The sequence below is a fragment of the Drosophila gunungcola genome, chromosome 3R (genome assembly GCF_025200985.1).
Source record: "Drosophila gunungcola strain Sukarami chromosome 3R, Dgunungcola_SK_2, whole genome shotgun sequence".
Classification (NCBI taxonomy): Eukaryota; Metazoa; Arthropoda; class Insecta; order Diptera; family Drosophilidae; genus Drosophila; species Drosophila gunungcola.
Genome location: NC_069139.1, coordinates 19,480,677 through 19,502,718, shown reverse-complemented (window position 1 = coordinate 19,502,718; position 22,042 = coordinate 19,480,677). Strand labels below are relative to the sequence as shown.

The 22,042-nt window shown below is 35.6% G+C and overlaps 1 non-coding gene across 1 annotated transcript; it reads left to right on the top strand.

Moving 5' to 3' along the window:
* The first annotated feature begins 13,882 nt into the window (after positions 1-13,882).
* Positions 13,883-13,964, top strand: Trnas-gcu (transfer RNA serine (anticodon GCU)). The gene has a single exon. It is a non-coding gene; the product is annotated as a tRNA-Ser (tRNA).
* The last annotated feature ends 8,078 nt before the right edge of the window (positions 13,965-22,042 follow it).

Below are 22,042 nucleotides of genomic sequence, written 5' to 3'. Positions count from 1 at the left end.
CAAAAATTGCATTATCTAAAAACTAATAAATTATAATAAAAAAATATTTTCTTAGTTTATTAAATAAAAAGTATTGCTTAAAACATATGCTTACAAAGTTTTTATGAATTTAATACAATTTCAATTGTGTAAATAACTCTTTTTGAGTTATTTTAATTTAAAAATTATAAGTTCAACAGGTAGATGTTTTTAATTATTTTTTTTTAAGTTTTTGTATTTAAATACCTTATCAAGTAAGCCCAAACATAACTGAACTAAAGTGCATATGTATTGGTGTCAGAGATTTGTACTCTTAAGATTGGAGGAACTAGATTAAGCTAATACCAAGTTCAAATTAAAACTTGTTATTCATAATTAATCTTGTCGTTGGCCTAATCTAGTTTCCTGTGTTATTTGTTTTTTTTTTTAACAACAAAGCTCTGAAAATAGCTAAAGTTTAAAGTTAAATATTAAAATAAAACTTACCTTAGGCGGGAGAAATAAATCAAATTTTTATTTATTTTACCATTTTGTTGACCACCACTGTATCCGTTCAATATCAATAAATAAAAGCCATAGTTTACCTATTTTACACATTTGGAATTTAAATTGTTTCTTTTCTGAACTCAAAATTCTGAGCGATATGTAAAGGGGGTGGCGAAGGGGGGAGGGTGGGCGTTTTGGGGAGCCTAATGGGGTGGTGGAGTGGTCGGCATTGCTGATAAGGCAGCTGTTATCTCACGATTGTTCGGTCTCTCTCTGACTCTTTTTCTCTCTGTAGCTTTTTCTCTCTCTTACGTTCATTGTCTCGTGATGTGATGGAAAGTTTCCCGAAATTGCATTCTACTGATAATGCCAGCACTGCACAATTAATTGTGCATATTAATTTGGGGTTTCAAAATGCCCCGCATCTGTGGCAAGTGTATGAGCTTTTTGGGAGAATTTATTTTATTACCAAAGTCCCCGCATCCCCAAAACGCCTCCCGGTACCAGTTTTCATATATATTCTGTTTTCGCCTAGACCCGATATCTGTATATATGCATATGTACGTACCGTACCCGTCCATGTGAGTGTGTATCGGTGTTTTTTTTTAATGTGCCTGCCACATAAATTCCGCAACATTACACGGCTAATGAAGTCTAGACGATGAGTCCGGCACCCAACAGTTTATGGGTCGTCCAAAACTTAATGTTCGTTCCGATCGTTTCGAAGGCGGATTAGAAGCGATCGCCAATGGGGTGGATCATCCGACTTGATATGCTGCAAAAATTATGCGAATTTAAGCTGCATATATGCTAGTCAAGGATCTTTTAAAATGATCAGCAATTAATTGGTTCATAATGTTCAAAATAGTTTTTATGTAAGAACATCTTCACAAAATCGTTTTGTTTAAAAAAGTATTCAAATATTTCACTCAAAAAAATAAATATATTTTCTTTGACAAATTAAATATAATAACATGAAAATTATTTGCTGCTTTTTGAAAAATAAAACTAAAAGAGTTTTTAAAATCGACTCTTATTTTTAAGACCCAAGATACGCATCAAGAGTAAACCAAAAAAAAATTAAATTAGGCTGAAAAAACCTACTTACAATGGAAAAAATTTTGAATTTGGGATTTAACATTTTTCAGAAAAGTCAAACGAGCTAACTGAAAAACATGTTCAAAATTTTTCTCTATAGCTTTGACATGTTTTATCCATTTACTCTTTTAAAAATAAAACTTTGTTTGATTAGCTTTGAAAACAATTAGCCTAGGTGTATCCAAAGTCCCGCGAAATGGCAATTAAAAATGTGTTTGCCTACATAAGGATTTTCAAATGCGAGAACAACAAGAAGATAAGTTATATTTTACAATGTTATGAAGTTTACTTTAGGTTGATAAGAAACACGTTGGTATAGGTAAGTTCCATCTGAGACTGGGCTATAAATCACTCCCATAAAAAGCAGTGTAAATTATGTTTTAAGTGGAGTATTAAATTAAGTGCAATGTGCAAGACTAATTTATTCACTAAATTGATCGGATAAAAGCATATAAAAACCACTCGGTCAGTGTTTCAATAAACCACCCACTCCCCAGAAATTCCATTTTAATTACACAAACATTTCCACTATTGCCAGCCAATACTTGACCATAATTGCCAGTGCCAAAAAAAATTGAAATTGGAAGAAAAAAAAAGTGGTATACAAGGCATTTCATTTGCGTTGGCGCGTGGCGAATGGCAAACTGTTGACGCCGTCTCGGTCTCCGTCTCGTAATCACATCCAAATTTGACAAACTGGACACGCAAGGCGCTAACTCAGGTTTCAAACTGGGCGCCAAAAATCGTCAGGAGATTTCTGTTGCCAAAATGACGAAAGCGACATAGGCTCCTCCAAACATTTGAATTCTCCAGTTTCTGTGCAAGAACGGTCTCAACTTGCCAAAAAGCTAAGCTAACGTTGTAGAACTAGAACGAATTTTTAAGATAAATATATAATATACCCTCTACAAGGGTATCCTTGCTAAGAACAATTCACAATATACATATATTTATTGTGAAATTATATAACATTTAATGAGATCATCGTCAAACTAAATAAAAATTAAGGTAACGGAAGATTATAAAACATAATAATAATTTAATTTAACAGAGTGCCTAATTCTTAAAGTAAAATATAAAAAGCTTCTTAAATCACGTATTCGACCTGTTCAACAACAGCACTTGATAATAACTAAATTTATGACTAATATGGTATTATTTATTGCATTTCTACTGCTTGAAAACAGTTACAGTTATCTTCAAAGCACTTTAAAGTAAAACGTGTGGAAAATTCATAAATAATACCCTCTTTCAGGGCATTAACAATATACCAAGCCGTCCAAATCGAGTCGAGCCGATCCGATCCGATCTGATCCGAGTGGCTCTACTCACGATTGGCCTTCAAAAAATTATAATTTCTGTTTTAATGTCTCGACTGTGTTGTTGGCATGGTGGTTGGCGGATCGAAGGGGGTTATAGCGGGGGCGGAATATTATAGCGGTGGCTGCTCTCAAAAACTTGGGCTCCAGTTGGCTCGCCCCATGTTTGTTTAACAGCCAGACGTTGATAGTGTGTGCGTTTCATACACAAAATTTGAATATTGGTAGTAACAATTTGTTAACTCAACAATTTATAGAGAGCACTGCAAGTGCGAGATGAAGCGAGTGAGTACAAAACACGATTGTTTTCTTAACTTGTTTGCAACGTTAATAGAAATTGAGATTCCTAATTGATTTGGATAAGGTTTATGCGATGCAATAAACTAGGAAATCTAATTTTTATACTTGTTTGTATTATATAAAGTAAAACAATTGTATCCTCAAACTTTCACCTTCACTGAGAAAATAATGGTTGATAATTAAAAAAATTGCAACGGACAAAACTATAGAAAAATGGGCAAATTTTAATTTTTTATTTATCATAAAAAAAGTGTCATTTACGAGAAACCTTATAAGAAAGTTGTTATACACATATGTAAGCACTTTGTTCTGGTCGGACTTTCGTGACAAATTCTTAAAATCGGTGTGTACTTGATATCTGCAAAAACACACCTTGTTAACCATAGTTTCTGATACACAAGTTTGTGACAAAGAATGCATTTTTATTTCAGACTATTGACATTTATCCATGCGTTACTATAGGTATTACAATCATTTATTAGTGATTTATGTATATAAAAAAAGTAAAGCAATTCGAAATGGCGACTAAATACATGAAGACTTCCCAATAATCGCTTGATCAACTGTGGCCGAAACGGTATTTGCTGTGCTACTGCGATCGGGTGAAACAAGATTTTGTAAAGTTGGTGTCGCCTTCGGAGTCCCATATTGATGTTGCTGAGTGCTAGCGCTATCAAGACTTTAAAAAGACTTCTCCACCAACACACTAGCAGGCGGAATTATGCTTATATGAGCATGTGTTTGTCACAAGCGAGCCCCCCTAATGTGTCCACATGGAATTCTCGAAGCAGAGACATGGCCAGAAAGCTGTTTTGGGAGGGGGGTCATAAAAAAATATGATGATCTGCGAAATTTAATTAGTTTGGCAAAATCACATTAATTTTTATTAAATATAACATTTTATTTTTACTTATTTTACAATGGCAGAAGATTGGTGCATATTTGAACATTTTTAAGTTTAGATGTTTTAAGAAAAATCTTTGAATATGATTAAATTAGAAAAGTACATTTACCATTATGCAAATATTTGGAAAACGTATCATAGATGTTAAACATTCTTTTGTTACATTTGTACAAAGCCTTAATATGTATAAATAAAACATAAATTTAAAGATGCATTTAAATATTTAAAGAATGTATTGGTAAAACTTTGGTCTAGACTCTACAAATTTTTTTTTTAGAAAATCCCTTTCTCAACGCCACTGTGATTCACGGACACTTTAAACAGCGATGTGAAGGCTCTCTGGCTGTTGTAGTACTGGACCCATTTCCAATAACTGTACCGGTTCGGCTTCCCCCGGTAGCGTGTGGCATTTAAAATGCAAAAATATCGCTTAAGCGTTATCTCTAATTTATTGAGATTAAGGCAAACTGATTAATTTAACGACGTAATTGATGCAGCCGCAAAAGCGCACGATTCGTGAGGAGAACTGACGCAACACAGATACACACCCATACAACGATACCTGCCCACAGCCCTCTTTTCAGATCTTTTAAGCGATCAAAGAATTTAGAGAATTCCTGAAGTGCGACTTAGATTGACGGAAACTGAATCAAGTGAACAGAAAAAAAAAAGGTGATCGATATTTAAATTCTCCCATATTGCGTATTTTGAGATGTTATACTGTCAAATCAGGATTTATACTACATTTGTGGACAAAAGATGGTATAAGTATAGGTTGCTGGGTCCAAAAGTCCGGGGTCGTATCCCCCCGCCCCCAATTATTTTGTAAATGAAGTGCTGGTAAAAGGGTTTAAATGACATAAAATCAATTGATCATAATTCTATTTTTTTTTTTTATTATTGACTGTCGGTGGCGCAAAGAAAGGGGGCGGGGCGGTGCCGTTTATAAATATGCAAATATGTTGGCAAGCGCGCGAGAGAGTGGCACATGTAAATGTGATGGAGCACTTCCTGAAGCCAGATACCACATACAAGATACACTATCTGTGAGATACACTATTTGAGAGATACAATATCTGAGAGCCACAAATGCGATCCACACTCGCTTGGCATCCACACATGTCGCACCACGTGGTCCCCCAAGTTCAGAAGAACGGAACGAAACGGAACGTAGCGAATCACATATACAAGGCGTAGAGCGGAATAAATGGGCAAAAAAGCGCAAACGCCAAGGAAACAAATAAAGAGCGCGTCACATAAATAAACTAGAGATGACCACAAAGAGAGTGGGTGCTCTGAGCGCAAATGGTTTAATAGATCATTCTTCAAATCTTTTATTGATACGATCATAAATCAACAAAGATCCTTTATAAAGGCACAAATGTGTTTTTTTTTGTTTTTAAATTATTAAGCAATAATATATTATAACTTTAATGTGAAATTTTCCTTTTGGAACCTTAAAAATGTACAAACTTTGTTCAAATAAGTTTAAGCAGCATAATTGAAAATGTTTATATCATTTATAAATATTTTATATTAGTTTAAGTTTTTTTTTTAATATTGAAATTGAGATTTGTTTTCTTCTCAAAACGCTCAAAATGTTAGAATTTTCTAATCGATTTTCACGTTTACCAGTGTAGCCATGAGAAGAATTGAGGAAAACCTCATGGTGCACGAAAATATTTGAAAGCGTCGACAGGGGCGAAAACCAGTTAGAAAGAGGCGGGAAAGCAGAGCCAAAGAAAAGCGGAAACAAATGCCAGCGCAAAAAGCGAAAAAACGCGCGAGGTTTATGTAAACAAACCCGCTTGAAGATTTGTGGGTGGAGATGGGTGGGGTTTTGGCTAGAAAAGAGAGTTTAAAGTCGAACAGGATGTGGGAGAATCGCTAGAGAATAAAGATCCAAGGAAAAAGAAAAATACAAAGTCGGCAGACGAAAGTGGAACCCGAACAAATTTGTGGCAGAAGTAGAAAAACGAAAACAGAATTAAAACCTAACCTTACCTAATGTGGGCTACAAAATGCCACACACATATGTAGGCACACTGCCCCCCGCTCCCAAAACACACACTCACGTTACCACCCACACATTCACAAAAAGCGAAAAACGTGGTGTGCTACTACGTCGTTCACAAATTCTTACAATAAAAATAACAGAGGCAACAAAAAAAACTCAAACACAAAAAAAATTACAAAATGAAAAGAAAAACAAAAAAGAGTATGCTGAAATAAGCATAGAAAAAACATTCAAAGTGAAAATAAAGCGCGAACAGAAAATTTTGAGCTTTTGGTGGGGCGTTTTTTTTTTGGCTTTTTGGGGAATCAAGAGTATATCGAAAGAGCAGACTCACAGTTACCTGCCAAAAAAAAAAAAGAGACGTGACGAGAGGGGCGGAGATGAAAAGAGAAATATGTTTTGCGGCTTTGCCTATCGCTAAGTTCTTCGGACTTAAAGTTTATATCTTTTGCACGAACTCTATAGTTCAGCAAATAGTGTTCTACAAATACGCTAGAAATAAATTGCATATGTAAATCAGTTTTAAAGTAATAAAATCCGATCCTAAAATTTAATTTATTTATAATAGTTAGTTTTACGATGTTTTCAAACATTCAAAAGTAAACTGAAATTTTTAAATATAACATTAAATTATCTGAAAACATTTAAATTTCAAGTCGTACCTAATTATAGTCGTACCTAATTTAAAATTTGCACATCATTTTAACTAATTTAATATACTTAATGCCTGCCCTCTTTCGTTTAAACTGATCTTACACACATTCCCTCTCTTTATCCTTGCTCTCTTCCATGGCCACCTGTTGTATTGCTCGCCAGCAGGACATGGGATCCACAAGTGCTCTCTGAGTCTCTTACACACACCACTGCAATTTCTCTCTTTCCTTCGTGCACAAACTTTATCTCCTTCGTTTTTCGTCTTATGTTAAACGACAAACTTTTCGAACTTCGGCTTTTCTTGACTTTTCTTCTGGGTTTGCTGACTCAACCCTCAATTCAAACACTCGGTATCCTGCTTGCTCCCTATGGGAAAAAATGAGACAGCATTCGTGGAAGAACTAGTGTTTGGCAGGTAATGTTAAAACGTATTTTCTTTGACATACTTTTCGGAGGAGGGGAAATGGAATTCGATTCCTCGATGCAACGTTAACGCTTTTGGTTAATGTGGAACTCCTCCCCGCCCATCATAAGACCCGGTGGGTGTGGCACTTTCGGATTCTGCGCAGGATGTGCTCGGTTCCAATAGGTCGTCAGTCAGTTGGGTTAGTTGGTCGCTTAATTGCCGACTGGCTGGGGATCCCAGGACGAGACTCCTGGTTGGATGGGTACCTAAAGCGGAACTCATTCCTCCTCTATCCCCCAGGACCAACATGTCCCATCCCCAATCCCTTGTCCCCAAACCTTCGTCCTCCGTCGGCTTTTTCGACTGCTCCCTAGATTTATTTACCGTCGGGGCTTTTTGTTCGGTGGTTGTTAAGGACCCAGCGTCCTTGGTGGTACATATCCAAATACCCCAGAGCAGTTGGTTGGGCGTAAGTGGGTGACAAACGGTAATGGTCCATTACCATATTGTACGCATACATTACACGTGTACATAATAAAAAAGGTACTTACATACCCACCCACAAACGCTTTTTATTTGTAGGCCCATTGTGATCGGGGTCACCATTTAAGCTTGAGCTCATCTGACACTTCCTTTTTGTGCTATTTTTTTTGTATGTCTATGGTCTTTAATTACTTTACATACTTACTGACAGATATGTTAAAAGTGTTGGGGTGGCTCTTGTTTAAACCAAGAAATAAAGAAACAATTTAAAGGGTGTGGACTTTGTAGGGAGTTAATTGGGTGTATAGTTATTATAACAACACAAAGTGTACCCAATATTACTATTCTACATAAAAGGCAAACAGACAACACTAACCTACCTACAATTAAGTTACCATTGAACTGACTATTTACTTCCACTTATTTTACCTTTATGTTATTAAATAATTTCTAATAAAACTGTATATATCCTTATTTTATCTATTTTTAGAACAGTTACTTTTGTTCATGTTGATATGTTACACTTTTTCTGAACGCGCCCGACCTTTAATTACTTCATAAGTCCACACAATAGCAGAGTAATACACACGTGTTATATAACACACAATGAATCCCATCGAGGCGCTGCCATATCAACAAGTGGCCGACCCCTCGAAACCACAACATCATCTACCATATCCTTAGCATCATTATCATTGTCCACTTCATGCATCCATTAGGAAAATTATGCTCAACAGTGTGTTAACAGTTGACCTATTTAACTCATTATAAAACCTGTTAATTAAACACTTTGTTTTGTGGTCTGTGTCTTTCCCCCAAAGCATTTTTCCCTACAACTTAGGGTAAAAGTCAGGGTGCTGACATCATATTTGCGTTGCTTTTGCTTTTAGCATTGTGTAATTGGTATAACAAAAGAAACATGCATTACAAGGAGCTATAAGACTTAAGAAAGGGCAAATAAGGGTATGATAGTTAGATTGCTATATTTTTTTTTAGATTGAAAATTAAGCCAAATTCAAGAAAACAGGGGAATTATAATAATAAATTCACACAGAAAAGACTGCAAGTAGTATAATACAATCACCTTTAATAGCCCGATTTTTGCGAAAGCTCGATGAAATTCCCCAATTAGGTTAAAGCATTCTGCTGATATGGCCATGTGCTTCCCCTCTTCGTCAATGATAAGCAAATGAAAGTAATGAGGGAGCAGACAATCGACGTCATCAGAAGCTGTGACATGACCCAGAAGTTAAGAGGGTTGTCGTGCTAGTCTTTTATTTCCGAAACATATAATACATACGAACTTACATCAAGATAAGTTTTGTTTTTGCTCCCTTATCACTCTTATCAAATTATTGGCCAGACAGTGGAAACTGCCTAAGTTCGGTGATAAGTAAGTATTTTTAAATGTGGTCTGACTTTTTTTCAAAAAGTTAACTGAGCATATGCTAAATATTTATTTAATTTACATTTTCAATTTGAAGGCGAACGATACTAGTAATAGGCCTAGTGCATAACAAACTATTTAATTAATTTTGTTAAAAATATAAGAAGTCTTTAAATAGTCATCTTTTAATGTTGTTTAAGACTTATTAAATTAATGGTACCTTTGCTACCTAGGACTCACTGTACAATCAGTTGCTTGCACTTTTGATGGCTTCATTGAACCAGCTTCCATTGAATTTGCTGCTGTTGGAAAATTCCTTATTTCGCTCACTTGCATTATCACCACTTGCACATCTGTGTGCTAGAGATAGCCATAAATGTGGAGGTGGAAGTTCGAGGGGGGGGGGGAGTAAGTTTGGGAAATTGGCCTAAGCTTCTTGGCCTTGCTGATTGCGGTTCTACATTTGTGGACACGATTATGGCAGTGTTCGTGTAGGTTTTCTGCCCATTTGCTTGTTGCCGGGCAATGAAATTGCATTGTAATTGCAACCGCAATTGAAACTTAGTGCATGGGCATGCGGAAATATGAATTGTTTCTTGGGTTTTGATCAGCCCAGCTCGGCTCAGCTCCTTTGTTCCAATTATAGATGCAAGTTCTGGGCATATCGCTATATACGTATATGTGCCGGTTTGTGTCTGGCGCTCCACTGATATCGCAACCGTCTGGCGTTGCCCTGAAATGAATGATCTCTGGGGCTGAGGTAAGTCCAGTACTATATAAGTACATGCAAAAGCACGAGTTACGAGCTACGAGTCTGGGGCATTTCTTGATTGGATTGGAAGTGCATAAATCATGTCATGAATGAAGTTGAATGTACTGCAACAGCTTTGCGATATCCACAGGCGGGCATTCTTGAATTCCCTTCGTATCTGGAGAGAGGCCAATGCGATATATGAATGACTTTGAATGAGGCAAGCTAAAGGAATTTCTTTCAGATATTACGTTTTTTTGCAGCGCTAAAGGGATGGAAAGATAACAAAGTATTTGAATTTTAATTATTTTTTAAACGTGACAACTAGCTTACTTTTTTGGACTAAAGCTGGTATTACTTCCAAGAATGACTCAATTTTTCAAAGTAGAATATCGTGACTAATGAACGAAATTTAATATTTAAATAATTTTTAAATTTTAAGCAATCTCAACTTATAAATATGTTCGTTTTCGATCTCTTTAAATTTAATTTTTAAAATACGCTTTTTATTAAAAGCTCGTAAAATTTAAAACGTTTTCAAATCCTTTGTTATGTAGGTTTTATTTGAGTTTTTTAAAATAGATTAAAACAATACTTTAAAATATAATACTGATACTAGAGAAATGCGTAATTCTGAAAAACCTTTTTTTCCCACGATTATTTTGTTCCATCTTTTTTATAACGATAACTATGATTAGGTCATACTTTGTAGTCCCATAACCCTTGTAATATGCTAATTTGCTTAGGCTAGGCCCAGGAAGACATTAATATTGATTAGTTGATCCATAAATTGAAACTATTCATTCCATAAAGATAATTTATGGATATATCGTGGAACCTTTCCCGGTATAATGAAGCGATTAAAATGTGAAACATTTACATATGAAATGATGACCCAAAGACACATGAAGAGTTATAAATATGGGGATTGGGTCATTCCAACTATTTTATGCGATTGCCCTTTGCCAAGATTTTGCCAACACAGCTGTCGATGAATAAAAGCATTCTACTCCATTCAGCATTTTAAGGGCAATTTCCTCATCCCTGACTGGCTCCTACGACCCGACCCAAAGCCCAGGAACAATTGCCAAGGCAACCAATAGCCACTAAAAGGCTTAGATAATCCATTAGTGCCAAAGGCCAGGCCAAAAGGTATAAAACGGCCAAAGAGTCACAGATTTCCTAATCGTCTGTCGAAGTGTGTACACTCTTCCTAAATAATCAGAAATTTTAGTTGAAAATATTTTCGTTATGTGTAATGACAATAACGACGACGACGTATATTTAAAACTTAAAGATTAAAGTTTTTTTGCAGCTTAGAGTGATTACTAAAGAAATTATTTCTCACATGGCATTTTAAAATTTTAGGAAAATGAGTAAGTAATATTAAGATAAACATAAAAATTAAGATTATAATTCTTCTTAAATGCTATGAATAATAAAATTGCATATTTCAAATCTTTAAATTTTTAAACAAATTTTTAAAAATCCCTTCTTTTTTAGAAATTATGTTCTATAAATAATAATTATTATGAATCATAACTGAAAAATTTTTAAAGTTCGAAACATGATGACATGAAAATTCGGACAATCGAGAACATAGAGAAAATGTTACTAGTTTAATAATTGTATTAAATAAGTCGATATGGACTTTAAAATATATATATTTTACAACTGCTTAAATATTTAATGCTACATAAGCTAGTTCGTCACCAGCAATGTAATGTTACTTTGTGTATTTTCATTAAATAAATTCATTGAATACATAACATTAATATTTAAAATTTTAACTTAGTTTAAGATATTAATGCCCAAATATTGAGTTACCAACGACACCGATTTCGAATATATCCAACTCCTGTAGGGTACTCCCAAAAAAGGAGACACCAAGTTATCCACATTGCCAGGACGACGACAAGAACGTTGATTTTCCCCTTTTCATGTGCGTGCGGGTGCGTCCGTGGGTGTTTGTGTGTGTATATTTGCCGGTCGACACAGCAATTTGTACAAGTCAAATCCGTTGGCGCCAAAAGTCTACGGTGCTGCCAATGGCAAAAAGAAAAACCCGAAAACGAAAGATGAAAATCGGCTTAAAAAAAAGGCGCCCAGCAGTATGCCAAAGGTGCTGTGGCCCCCTTTTCCCCAGAATCCCCCTCTTATTTCACCCTATTCCCCTCGAGAGGATAATTTATAACCCGACAAAGTTTGCGTACAAAAGTTTTCGCTCTTCGCTGAGTTCTTTTTTATATTTTTTTTTGTACTGCGTTGCGATGAAAAGTTTTGCACGTTGCGCGGCGTTGGCGATTTTTAATTCTTGCGCTAAATTGTTTAAAAATGTTGTGGAAGAATTCTGCAGAGCATGGAACTTTGCCACCCGCGATTGGCAAAGGGATAACTAACAAAAAAGTTTGTGGCATGTTGACCACTTTGTCGTCGGCCTTTGGCTAGTTTTAATATCTGTAAAATGGTTTAGGGGTATATGGTTTTTGTGGAAGGTCGGTACGAAGAAGTCACACCCATGGAAACCAACGCCTGAATTTCTGCGACAATATTGTTTAATTCTATATTTTTTTTTGAATTTTGAAGTTTCATTTTTCTTAAGTTTAAATTTACATTTACAACATTTTTTGCCCACCTATGGTACCTTAAGTTAAGCTCCAATTTCAGGGATCTTAAGTACTAGGTATGTTACAAAGGGGAATTTTTCTACAGCACAGCTTTTTCTTTATTTTGCCTTTTTACTGTGAAATTTCCGCTTCAGTGTCGATGCAATTTGTATTAGGAAAGTTTTGCCCATTCGAAAGAGGATGGAGCGCAAAGGAATTTCAGAGTGCGCAAAGTATCGGAGGGCAATAAATTCCGAGTAACGAACAATTTTAGCATCTCTGATTTATGCTCAATTAGCAACTGGCAGTGCCTCCGTACTTGCATTTCCAGATGCGTATCCATAAACCTGACAACGCCTTCACACATTCATCAAAACTCTTTTGGCGCTATTGCTGACTTTTATGGGCGGCCCCTTCCCCCTTTTTTTGTGGTCGTAAAACCATTTAAGTCGCTGCCGCCGACGCCTTTCGAAGATTTTATGCTCGGTTAACCCGATAGTAGGGGGGCAGGGCCGAAACAAACCCCCTGGCAATGATCGTAAAACTATACACGCGCCTTCCTTCGCCATAAATGCGTCAAAGTCAATTTCTTTTATCCTTCCTTTTGGTCCTGGTCTATATCTATGCACCAGTTTCAGGCTCCTCACAAAATATTTTTTATGACTTAATACGATTTTACAAAGTTTGGGCTGTGCGAAGATGGAGATTCGAGTTTACCGCTCGTAAAAATTAATTTTAATTGATTCCTCTGATGAGTCGGACTTGTGGTTGCTATTTGGCAGCGGTTCAAGGAACGATTTAAAGAAGACGGTTCAGTTTCAATGGATTCTCAAGAGTTATATTGCCTTTTAAAAAGTTATAATTTATCCACTTAAGGTTGGTCTGTCCGGACACAAGATCAGCAGTATAAAAATGTATTAAAATGTTTACTGCATAACAAATTATAAATAAAATAAACAAAATAAACTACGTTATTTAAAATAATGGCATCTAGTTAAAAATTAAATACGTAAATAATATTTAGAACAAATAATGTTAGTAAGTAAATAAATTAGTAATTAAACATAAGTAAAGTATTCTTTCAAAAATAATTGGACTAATAAAAGCCATAGGCTTGTAACGCAGACTCAAACTTTGCAATATAAGTTACAATATTTTTACACTTCAGTAGATTAATTGTAGTTTGTACTTTCATTTACTTTACCGACTATTTTCGCATCTAATTTATTTATTATTTAACCATAAATTATATAAGTCTTTAGCAAACGCAGCTGGTGCTAGGCATTCACTCGAGTTTCGTGCTGAAACCAGTTATCATCCAGGCAAAAGCTGCGGCTCTGTCCCAGTTCTAAATTTAGATAAGAAAATTTCCGCTCATAATCAACTGCCATTCACTCACTTCTCCAGATACAGAATGATAGTTGGTAGAATGAAGAAAGTGCGAGTGTAGACAGAGTGTATGAAAGGGTCTAAAATTTTTGGAAAAGAAAGTGACGAGGTGGCCGAGAGGTTAAGGCGTTGGACTGCTAATCCAATGTGCTCTGCACGCGTGGGTTCGAATCCCATCCTCGTCGAGTACAATATTTTGTTCTCTTCAAACCTTTTTTTCTTAATTAGAGTGTATATATATAAAAACGTGTGAATAACGCAATGGAATATTTTACCTCACATTTAATTTCCATTGACCATCCCTATGGAAACTGGTTGTCCGAAATATGTTATTAGTTTTAATTTTAACTCTCTTAATTCATAAACAACTTATAATACCCGAATTAACACTTAAATACTTTTTGGTTGACTTAAACTTAGGCAGAGCAAACAAAAACAACTAAATAAATATTGTGTATAGAGTCGGTACTTGACTAAACCCGAACCAAGTTTGAGTTTGTTTTTATTCAGAGTATCTTAAACTTCGAATTTTGCAAAGTATATCGTTCTTTAATTCTTAGGTCGCTTAGAAAAGAATTATACATTATAGACTTTTTTGCTTAGGCTGCGAATAATTTGATTTTATATAGCTGGGCACAAAATTTAAATGTTTTAAAAGTTAAAAAGAGATTATTAAAAATAATATTGAATTACTTAAACAATAAAACGAATTTGAGGAGCTTTAACACACACATGGTAAATTTTTTTAAGCAAATTCATTCCTAACCTTTGTGCAAACCTTACAAATAGAAACCATCGAATTTTGGCAGCTTTTGTCTCCATGCACTTTTACGTTTTTTATACCTTGGCTGGCGTCATATATCAATATATTTTGGCTAGGCATGTGGATATGGGCTCCGATTTCACCCTGCCGCGCTTTTTCTCATCTATAGCTTAACCCAATTGGCCATAAAGCCAAGAGCCGAAAGCCAAAAGCCGCCGAGGCATCTTCGCTTTGTCCTGATCAAAGTGGCGCGGCTGGAGGAATGGCAACCAAATGTTTCCACAATTGCTACCCCTCCACGCCACTTGTGGCCAAAAATCAAAATCTTAAAAAAAAATCCTAAGAGAGATGGAAAGCCAAGCGAAATGAATTGGATTGAATTGGAATGGTAGGCGATAAAAATAAATCTTTGCGAGTGCGCAACGCGGCGCCATCAACAGCTGACGTGCCACAGGGGTGCGGGGGAGGGAGCGTGTCAATAGAGGGGGCGCAAATGGGTGTGGCAGGCGGGCTGGTAATGATGAAATTGAATTGCCCTGGCTGCACTCAAAGGGCTGCGCAGCGCCATAAGTCATACAAGAAGCGTTATCCTTGAGGGTTTGCATCACATCTCCACAATTGGAATATTGCGACTGCTGCACTGGAACAAACATGTTCTAAAATTATTGTAATTATTTTTCTTTAAAAAATTATAAACAAATAAATATACACATGTATTCTTAGGCAGTTTATTGTTTAAAGTTTAAACACAGTATTTTTTAATTTGAATAGATCGATATAGATAGATAGATATATATAAAATCTAACTACCTTTTTGTGGTTTTCTATAGTGCATCGATAATAGCTTCATGCCTTGTTATTTGCAATTTTAAAAACCATTTTCAAAGAAGATTTTAATTAATTAGAACATTTGCTACCATTAAACGTCAACTATATTTTTAAACCGCCTCATAATATAATTAAAATGGGTTGTTCTGACAGTTTTTGTTATAACTTTTTAAAACCAACATATTTCTATATTAAACCTGCATCGCTTGTTTATTTTTTTATAGTTGTAGTTATAATCAAACGTGGAATTTAAACTAATTTTTTTATAGTGCATAGTTAGAATTGAGGGTGCCAGGGTATGTTAAGCCACTATCTTTTTTCCCCGACCAATCTTCTATGTATCTTTTGCACTGAACGATTTAAGTTGACTTGCGTCAACTCTGTTCAAGTCACTTCAATATGCAAATGCTGCTCAATTGAGCTTGTCTTTCATTTTTATATCCCAAGCAGCTCTAACCCTTTGACTTTAAAGCCCTTTTGGACGGACTCAAACATTTTGCCGAATTTTCCATCTCCACTGAAGGCAGAGTCACATCAACTTTCCCATAGCCGTCATCAAATTTGATGCCTTTTCTATCGCCGGCCATTTGCCAGCGGGTTCATAAAAAAGCAGCACACACAAACTTTACGATATGAGCGAAAATGTTCATTGAAGAAGCTGCCATAAATGGATCAGTGTGGTTAGATGGGCAGCTTCTACTGTCCGTCAAAAGTGTGGCATTCGGACACTTGGATGGGAAACCCCTCAGACGTCCTATTTTACCAACACCACTTATAGTGGTGGTGATCAAAATCAAATTGATATATAATGAGTCCAGAATTATGTTGATAGTCAAATAGAAAATTATTTAATACCATAGGCGGCCAAGGGGTTAAAATACGGGGAAAATCGTTTAACTTTTGTTGACTGTCATATGGTTTTTTGATGATTTCATAAAGCAATGATATTAAGCTGAAAAACTCATATGTCTGATTGACGTTTTTTAGATATAAACCAATTCGTTTTTTATATTCACACCCATTATTATGAATCAATTAAAGCTAAGCTTCTTGAGAATATTTAAAGCATCAACCCTATTTCTGAGTTTGAAATTATGCACTGATAAATAAACAAATTATTAAATTTTAAACGAAATTTTTGTATTTGCTGTCAGTCCCGATTCTTTTGCTTCAATAAAAACCAAGAGTAGGTTTTAAACTGAGAAAGCCTTTGCAACTTTGCAGCTAAAAACCCTATTTTAGCTTACCATTAATACCAGAACACGGATCTAAATGTAGGATATCAAACGGCAAAAAAGTTATGTAACAAAATTTCTGCGATTTCAACCAGCCTTGGTAGGCATAGAAATTCACCTGTGCGTCAATTTCAAGGTCGCACCACAAAAAAACCTACCAAATCGCACACCCAAGGCAAAAAAAAAAACAAAACCGAACATGAGTTACACGGCTTTCACCCACGCAGCAAACAAAAGACTCCGTAAAAAAAAAGGGTGGCAAGGGGTCAACTCCTTTTGCTCGATTGGGTCCCCGTCAGATGGACGACCCACTGTGAGGGTCGAGGGAGGGCTGGCCGATTGAATAATCGCACCGCCATGTGGCGGACAGTGGAACAAATCGTGTCTAATAGACTGATTAATATACAAGATTTCCAGTTTGGCTCAAGTCAAGTCGAGCAGAGCTGACCCCTCTACCTGACCTGCCCCTCGTCATCCTCGTCACCCACTGCCCCCAAACCTCCTCCCCAATCAAGCAAACCCCGCCCCCTGGCCGCATGTAACACGATTCGTGTGGATTAACTGCGCTCAAGTTGATTGATTGTTAAAATGATGTATAGACATTTGATGGTTTTTTTTTTTCGCCAGTTCGTTTTCGCCTTCTTGCCTTTGGCATCTCTTACTGCACTCCAAAAAAATATTTTAAAATTAGACATTAAGGTAACAGGCTGTGCTTTGGATTTTAGTCAATGGCCATAATATAAACCAATTATATTTTTTGGAAACTATGATGAACTTGGCCACAGTTTTATGTTATAAATTCTTCAACACTAACAGTTGGAAATTTGTATGGAGCGTTTTACTTTTTAAAATGTTCCGACCCTTTTATCTTATTTTCTCTGAGAATTCATATGAAACAAGGATACTCTTTATAGCCACCAAACCATTTGATTTTAATGCATTATTGAACTGACCACATAGTTTAATTAGCAAAATTTTGGTTTTGTTACAAAGATCTACCTATCAAACTTAAACTCTAAGAATTTATAATTTATTGCTCCCCGAGAATGTTTTGAACTATTTTTGTAAAGTTCTGCTTTAAAAAAACTTTTTTAAAATTTTATTTCAGCTCAAAATATACCCTAAGTTATAAGTCAATTTTTAAACAGTTTTTTTTTTAGGGTGTACCCACCACTCACACCACCTTTTCTTCTAAGCCAAAACGTCTAGCTACCGCACTTCTAATTAGTAACATTCAGGCGAAAAATTAATTTTTGAAGACTTCTTTCACTTTTTTTCGCTTTTGATTTCGGTAAACTTTTTGGATGGTGAGCACATAAAATTGATTGAGCAGAACGGAGGAACAAGTTTCTCTTTTTTTTCTCCCTTAAGGAAGTTGAATAATAATGAAACATCCCTTTACTAAGTTGTGAGGAAGAAATAAAGAATAATTTGTATGGAAATTATAAATAATGTTATAAGGCGGATGTGTTCATTGATTTACACACTCTCCAAATATACCCTCGAGACGGTTTTAAGTGGAGTATATTATGCAGAAGGGAAATTTTAAAAAACTTTTTTGAATTAGTGTTATAATTAAAAGTCTATTTAAATATTCCTTGCTTTTATGTACAGTACTAGTACATTCATATATATGAGATTGCAATAAAAAGCTTAGTGTAAACACTGTTTAAATATATTTCTTATGTTATACAAATTATAGCTAAACAATAATAAGTATCTTCGTGTGCATTACTTAGTTTTTCTAACAAAGGACTGCGGTTTCGCTGAAAAGTATGCAGTGGTATTTATATTTTACTATCCTTTGCACATACCACCCACCCAGGATATATGGCTGTACCCTTTCTCACTCTTTATGTGACCCTCTCTCGCTCCCACTAGGAACACCTTAAGTGCGCGGTGGCTGAAGGCGGATGCGTAGTTCGGTTATAAAAAAGAAATATTACACATTATGCCAAATTGGCGGAGACTGTCAGGCGACAATAATAACGTTTAAAGTTAAATGCATGACACAATGGCAGACAGTTTTAGTGTTTGCCGGATATAAAGTCTACGAAAATACGCACACCCCTCGACTGTAAGGGTTGTGTTATATCCCCATTGATAAGAAGAGCTGCGAATGTTTATGCACTCACGGTCTGGAAAAGTTCTTCAAGCTTATCGCAACTTTTTCGGTAGAGTTTCAGCATTCTTGCATTTTTGTGGTTTTGAGCTTACGTTTTTGTAAAAGGTAAAATAAGGCGGTGGTTGGAAAAATGCATTAAACAACAAAGTTGCTTATTAAAAGATGGAATTACAGGAAATTAAAAATAATTTGAATTTAATGGAATACAAGTAAAAATCAATATTTATTTTACATATTTTAATTGGATCCTAATTAATAAATTATAATAGTTATAAATAAGAATAAAAATGTTGTAATGTTTTTGAAAACTATTTTATTGGCAATTTTATTTTAATTGTATTTACAAAAAAAATTACAAACTGAATCCGAATATCAACTTTGTTTTGCCCTTAAAAACCTAAACAATGTTTTGTACACCACAAACTCTGGAGTAATTTACGAGTAGGAAATAAATTTGTAATACATTTCTATTTTGCCTTTCACAAAATAAATGAAATAATCTTACAAATTTTTTTTGATATTTTCTCAATAGCTTTTACTTACCCAGTTCCTTAATGCCATTAATCTTTTAGGCGGTCAATTGTCTGCCTGTAGGTTAAGTACCTTTTCACCATCCATGAAGGTAACTTATGTAAATCTTAAGAGGCACTAAAAATGAAGCAATGCCGGCAAACTAACCTACTGCCAAATAAAAATGTATTGAGACAAAACCGAAAATCAAAAAAATGTGGAAGGAAACGAGGAAAACGAAAGGCAAACTCAGTCAGTCGAAAGGTATAAAGGATGTTTGGAGTCGTTTCGCCTAACGACACTAATAAAATATTGAACAGGCCATCGATAACCGAAAGGAGTTACTGTCAACGAACCCTTGAGGCGGTGGGAGGTGGAAAATGTTTTTGGGGGCTGGGAAAACGCTTACGTAGATGGCAAAGATGACGATTAAAACAAATTTCCACGACAACCTGGCGCCGTTTAGCCAGCGGAAGGAAGCGAAATTGTTAAACGCAAAAGTTGCAAAATGTCAGGGATACATTATGGCGGGGGTGGGGGGGTGGTGCGGAGAAGTGGGCGGAAGAGAGACTTTACGTCAGACACACACTCAAGGGCTTGCACCTTCTTTCGGCGGAGTGGCATAGGAGGGGAACAACTTGGCAACTTGCAGACAAGTTTTAAATGAATGAGCAGCGGCTTCCGTTCGATGCGTTCCAAACTGGCCAATGCCCAGCGCCAGAAGTGCACTTAGAAAAAATCACAGTGCTTAAAATAGGTTGTTGCTTAAATCAGGAAAATAATTTTATAACTAAACATAAATATTTTTTAAATTCAAAAATGTCAAAATGGGACCATGACCTTATAAGCCATAAATTAAGACAACCAAATTTAAAATAATGTTAATATTTTTAACTTTTCAGGTAAAAGCTTTTAATAATCATGATCTTTTGCTTTTGTATTTATGTTTATTAAATATTTACAAGCTCTACTGCACTCTATGCACATATTTTAACAGAAAATGAACTTAGCTGAATTTAAAATAAAATGTTAAAGCCATAATATAATTGTTTCAAAATTAAGCAATGAATATTTTTTTTAGTGTAGCGTTTGTGCTTGTATGCCAGTGAATCGCTGGCTGTGTGTCCATGCTGTGAAGCATGACAATAGCCAAAAGGATGCTTCCTCGAGTGGCGACCACTTGCCAATTGCGATTATGGTTTATGTACAGCCCGATAAAGGTCGTCAATAGGTCGCCTTCGCCACAGAAACTGAGATATACCCCTCTCTACCTCAAGGATAGCCCCAATCCCCCTTCACTAAAATATCCCTGCAAGGAGCAAGTTTTCCTACTTCGCTATCTGTTACAGTTGGAACTTTTGCTGACCATTCGAGCGCCTTCAATGGCTCAATTATTTGCCTCCAACATCGTTTTTTCTCCAGTTGAGTTGGGTTGCTTTCGGTTGCTATAAGGATAATTTCTCGTGGCGTCAGTCAAGCGCTCACCCAGCGACATAAATATTTAAGGACACACACTAGATTTGAGCCCGGCTTTCGAGTGTTATTAGCGTAATTGAGTTTGCTAGTCAATTAAGCATACAATGAGCCAGAAACGCCAACGTTCACAGCCCGAAAACTAAACCCGAATTTAAAGACCGTCCTTGAATTGGCAATTCCATGAATATTCGTAGGGTTGCAGGACCTCAACGTGTCGTCTGTGCAACAGTTCTTGAAAATTGCATTTTCTTTAATTTATTTGCTATGCTAATTTATTTATTGACTGACCACGGCCGCCACCACCACACAGCCCAATGTCATTTGGCACAGACGACATGCCCATGGAATCCTGAAAAGCACACAGACGAATACAAAAAAATGGGACAAGACAAATGAGAATTACACATGAAAATGCAAGTCTCAATAAATATTCACTATTCATTTTTTATTCTCTTGAGTTCCAGTCATAACTAAAAGAAATTTAAAATAAAATAATTTCTAGAACACCAAGTTGTTTTACATTATTTCTAAATATTCAAGTACCAACTTTTTTAATTGTATTTAAGGCTATTGGAAGCCTTTAATCTTCAAAATTAACATTAAAAAAAACATTAATTTTTCAGCAGTTTCAAAAACAACGAAAAATCCCTGATGTTACTATTTTGACCGCAATTGTATGTGCATCCGCAATTGCATTGTTCATACAGTTCATAAAGGGAATACCCGAAAATGGAGCAGGGAGTGTGGTTTCATTGAGCCAGCAGGAATTCTGATTTGCAGGAAAGGTGAGACGAATTTAATTGCCAAATCCTTGAATTAATTTGGTTTTCAGCAATGATAACTTAAGAGAACGGTAAGTTCAATATTGCAATATTATTTAACAAATATACCAAAATCTTTGTAAAATCTGTGTATGAGAAATAACAAGAAAAGTAACAAAATAAAAAAATTTTTTAAGCCTCAACAGTGCAATTAAAACAAAAAAAAAGTTAAAAACTTTAAAGCCATAAAAAAAACCACACATATGTATATAAACATTCTGGAGCTCTAACTTATTACACAATCCTGATAACACATTTATGGTGTGTCGTCTTTCCTATCTCTAAATCTATATCACACACACTTAAAAAGCAAGCACACAAAAAAACAATAACCACAAGCAAACCTAAAATAGAAATAATAAAAACGAATGTAAAACGCAACCACCAGAAGCGAAACAACAAAATCGACAAAAATTTTTGGCCCTTCGAAAAGACAATGCAAGTTAAATTACGTCACGCAAGCGAACTTCTCCTACTAACTTTCTTACCCCAAAAAAAAAGTGAA